The sequence below is a fragment of the Oryzias latipes genome, chromosome 8 (assembly GCF_002234675.1).
Source record: "Oryzias latipes chromosome 8, ASM223467v1".
Taxonomy (NCBI): domain Eukaryota; kingdom Metazoa; phylum Chordata; class Actinopteri; order Beloniformes; family Adrianichthyidae; genus Oryzias; species Oryzias latipes.
Genome location: NC_019866.2, coordinates 17,564,242 through 17,569,015, shown reverse-complemented (window position 1 = coordinate 17,569,015; position 4,774 = coordinate 17,564,242). Strand labels below are relative to the sequence as shown.

At 45.0% G+C, this 4,774-nt stretch overlaps 1 long non-coding RNA gene across 1 annotated transcript; it reads left to right on the top strand.

The window, feature by feature from the left end:
* Positions 1-1,240: 1,240 nt before the first annotated feature.
* On the top strand, positions 1,241-2,327 carry LOC110015423. Its single transcript, XR_002290615.2, has 3 exons — positions 1,241-1,274; positions 1,354-1,471; positions 1,570-2,327. It is a non-coding gene; the product is annotated as an uncharacterized LOC110015423 (long non-coding RNA).
* The last annotated feature ends 2,447 nt before the right edge of the window (positions 2,328-4,774 follow it).

Here is a 4,774-nt window from a genome sequence, read left to right as displayed (position 1 = left end):
TACCAATGCCCTTCTGTGTGTTACTCATGAATTGATCCATGTGCCTATTTATCTTGGTTGCAATGATGCCTGACATGAGCTTCCATGTTGTGGAGAGACAGGTTATTGGCCGGTAGTTGGATGGGACTGCACCCTTTGAGGGATCCTTCTGGATCAGGATCGTTCGCCCTTGCGTTAGCCATTCGGAGTGAGTCCCATCTCTTAGCAGCTGGTTCATTTGTGCTGCCAGGTGCGGTAAGCTTCTTCTTTAGCCAGTAGGCATGTATCATGTCAGGGCCCGGTGCTGTCCAGTTCTTCATACCTGAGACTCTTTCTTGGATGTCTGCCACTGTGATGGTTACTGGATTCTGTTTAGGGAGGTTGCTATGTTCTTTTCTCAGAGAGACAAGCCACTGGGCATTGCTGTTATGTGCTGTCTCTTTATCCCATATACTTTTCCAGTACTGTTCAGTTTCTAGCCTTGGTGGGTCTGCTCGGCTGTTTTGACCCTGCCACTGAGCGTACACTTTTGCAGGTTGAGTTGCGAAGAGCCTGTTTATTCGTCTGGCTTCATTGTCTCTTGTGTACCTCTTTAGGTGGATGCTCAAGGCTAGGAGCCATTGTTTGGCAGATTCCAGTGCTTCAAGTATGGGCATCTGGCTGTATCTCTTAGGTACTTGCTTTCTCATTGTACCTCTTTGAGCCTCTGTCAGCTTACTCACATCCTTCCAAGTTGCCTTGATTTTGGCCTCTAACCATTGTTTCCATGGTGGGTACTGTTTTCTTCCATGGCATCTCAGCTAAGCATCTCAAGGATCACTGCTGCTGAAGTGTAAACCAGTTCATTGGTTTCTGTGATGGTTGTGGTAGGAATTGCCCTCAATGCTTCATTCACATTTACCAGTAGACGTTCAGGCGGTACATCACTTAATCGTTGTAGCTGTTGTCGGGGTTGCCTAGTGTTCATTGTAGACATGATTTTGTCTTTCAGGTCAGCTGCTGCCTCGCTCAGCGTAATTGTGGTTGTCTTACGCACCTGTTCTGGATCCAACGTTTTTTAGTCCCTCTCGCCCTCCAGCCATTGTTGGTTCGTCTGCTTCTCTATGGAAGAAGTCACGGATCGCTGTTGAAGCCAAGATAATGTGGCAGGATGAGTTAATTGGGCCTCCAGGTGTAGGCACTCCCATCCTGGTGCTGCTAATGAGCACCTGGCCATTTATAAAAGGGGACGGAGCTGGCTTTCGCTCATTCCTGGCTGAGACTGCCTCTCTAGGTTCCCGCAACTGTCAGTGCAGGTATTGTGGCCAGTCTTGCTGCCCTTACATTTTCCCTCTCTCTGTTTTGCTGCATTTGTGGTGTCCTTTTTGTTTTTAGTGCCGTTGATATCACCACCACATGTCACACAGCAGGTCGGCTTGTGACTGGCATAAAGGTGCATTGGGAACGGAGCGCATCGCTCCCTGTTCCTCCCAGTGATATACCACACTGACTGGTATGTTTGTGATGCGTACCTCTTCGCCCTGCAATTCCTCTGGTTGCTGAGGTAATGCCCTGCTGCCCTTCCTTCTGGTTTCTGGTTTGCCTCCACAGGGCTTTTGAGGAACCCCGCTGCTGCTTGGACCATTCACTCCACTGGTCCGACGGGTCAGCCGCTGGCAGCGGCTTCTCCTCTGCCGCCTCCCTTGTTGCCGACCATGTGAGTGCATAAGCGCTCCTGGGACTTGGAGGTCTGTTGGGGCTCGTGACCATCTACCCCTCCCTGGCTACCTGAAACAGTGACTGACTGGTGCACAAGTTTCACTTGTTTGTGTTTCTTTTATTTTTTGATTTGGTTTTCACAATGTATACCTGCATGTGGGTGGGGTATTTTTATTCTGTTTTGGTTTTTGTTGAGTACCAGCTCTGTTTGCACATGGGCTTGAGGCCCCTAGTGTCTTTATTCTGTTTTTTTGTTCTGTCTTTTAAACCTATTTATAATCTTTTAAATTTGGAACCACGTCTCCATCTGGTTGAGTTCCCATTTTTATTAGTGTGCCTGAACCGCTTGTGTTGCCACAATAACCTAAGCCAAGCGGAGCCAAGCCAAAACTCATCAAGCCAAGCCAAGCCACATTAAGCTAAGCAAAGCCAAGCCACTTTACGCCAGGATGTCAGAGTCATTAGGGGGTGTGAAACAAGAGAGGGGGTTTGGCTTGAGATCACGTCATCCTGGGCAGAAGGAAACAGAGTGAAATCAAACTGACTGAAAAATTAGGCCTAACAAGCTTGACGTGGGTTGAGTATTTTGGCAGCACACAGATACTCCTTGTGATCTGTCCAAACTAAAAAGGAATGTTCAGCCCATCCAACCAGTGGCGTCATTCTTCAAGGACCAGTTCAATGGACAATATTTCCCGGTTTCCCACGTCATAGTTACGTTCCAAGGCTGAAAGTTTGTGGGAGAAAAAGGCACATGGAAGTTTACTGTCATCAGTGCGTTGAGAGAGGACTGCCCCCACCCCAATATCTGAAGCATTAACCTTAACCACAAACCAAAGGGTAGGATCGACATGGGCTAATATCGGGGTGATAAAAAACCGATCCTTGAGGTGGTTGAAAGTATCCTCAGCCTCCTGGTACCACAGGAATGGGGTCTTGGTTGACATTAAGTTTGTCAGGGTATTAACGATGCTGCTTTAGTTACAAATGAAGTGACGATAATAGTTAGCAAAACCCAGGAAGCACTGCATATCTTCAGATTTTCGGGTAGTCAGTTGGGGCCAATCCTTAATGGCGGACTCTTTGGTTGGGACCGTATTCATACTCGCCCATTCTATAATGAAGTCCAGGAAGGACACTCTGGGAACATGAAATTCACATTTTTCAGCCTTGACAAAAAGTCAATTTTCCAGGAGTCTCTGAAAGTTCAGTGGCAGTAGGTCTCAAGAGAAGGGGAACACATGAGAGTATCATCCAGGTAAAAAAATACAAAGCTCTTCAGGAAATCTCGTAGAATGTCATTAACAAGAGCCTGAAACCCCGCTGGAGCATTGGTTAATGCAAAAGGTATGATCACATACTCAAAGTGACCCAAGGGTGTGTTGAATGTCGTCTTCCATTCATCCCCTTCCCGTACTCGCACCAGCTGATAGGCGTTACAAAGGTCTAACTCACTAAAAATCGAAGCACCTTGGAGGTATTCAAAGGCAGAGTTAAATAAGGGTAAAGGGTAATTATTTTTGACAGTGATTTTATTAAGCTGACGGTAGTCAATACATGAACAGAGTGTTTTGTCTTTTTTTTAACAAAGAAAAACCCGCTGCCAGGGGAGAGGAAGATGGTCGAATTATGGCAGCAGCCAGAGATTCTTTGATGTTCAGGTTTAGAGAGGCTGTAGAGTCAGGATGTGGACAAAGTGGCACCTGGGATCAGCTCAATAGCGCAGTCATAGAGTCTGTAAGGAGGAGCAGAAGCCTTATGTTTACTAAAGATGGCCGCGAGATCATTGTAGATTGGGGGAAAGCCGGACAAATCTGGGGGGTCTGGAGGAGGTGAAGAAATGGGCAGATCAGGATATGCAGAGCAAAGGCAGGGGGTGACATTAGGAGCTTCAGCTCATTGTGCTATTAGACTGCCAATCAATGTAAGAATTGTGTTGAAAAGAATATTTGATGCTTGCCAGAAACAAAAAGGAGAACAGGAGCAGTTTGGTGATTGATAACAGTAAGGGGATGTCCATTAGCTGCACTAACCCTCAAGGGTCTAAAGGGATGAGTTTCAATCCATTCCCAGAAAGGGAAACCATGAATTAAATCCTAGTTGGGGTGGGACTTTGAGACCCTGCACCCTTCAGTGTCCCCATTATCACCTAGGGCTCTCACTTTTGGTTTCACAGGACAGACAGCCACCCGATGTGCATTGCTGCCGCAAAAAAAAACAACATTCACCTCGTGTCCATTATCCCTGCCTTTCCTTTGGTGTTAAACGTGTTCTCCCCAGCTGCCTTGGGTCCTCCGTGGATGAGGATGGAGGCGCAGACTCATCTAATGTAAAACTTGAGAGGGGCATTACCTGGCATGACGTAGTTCTGGGAAAGATCTGCTTGGACTTGTAGTTCCGGAAGAGAGGTGCTCTCGAAGATGATTGTAAATTCTGAAATAAAGATAGATTAGAGAGTCCAGGGAGACAGGTTTGTCATAGTTCTAAGGACAGTGAAATTAAGCCACCCCCTTGTTAATTATTTTATAATTGTTTAATTTTAAAACTGTTTCAATTGTTTGTGGGTTCATGACAAATCGTGTGGTACTGTAACTAAGGCAGGTGGAAAGAGCGCCGTCAAGCATTCAATTCAATTCAATTCAATTCAATTTTATTTGTATAGCCCAAAATCGCAACAACAGTCGTCTCGATGGGCTTCGAAGTAAAACATGAACTCAAAAGGATCACGAATACAAAGAGTTCAATAGGAAAATACTAAAATGAACTAACAAACTGACTATGCTATACTGGCATCCCTGCCCTTAGACCCCCCTTCGCGGTAAGGAAATATATATATATATATATATATATATATATATATATATATATATATATATATATATATATAATATATATATATATATATATATATATATATATATATATATATATATATATATTATATATATATATATATATATATATATATATATATATATAAGTCCAGCAGACGAGCTTCATCCAGCCGCAGCCGTGGTTGTGGGGACAGTCAAGGGCGCAAGTCGAGCCGGAGACAGGAACCACAGCCAGGTGTAGGAGCAGGAGCAGAGACGAGGTG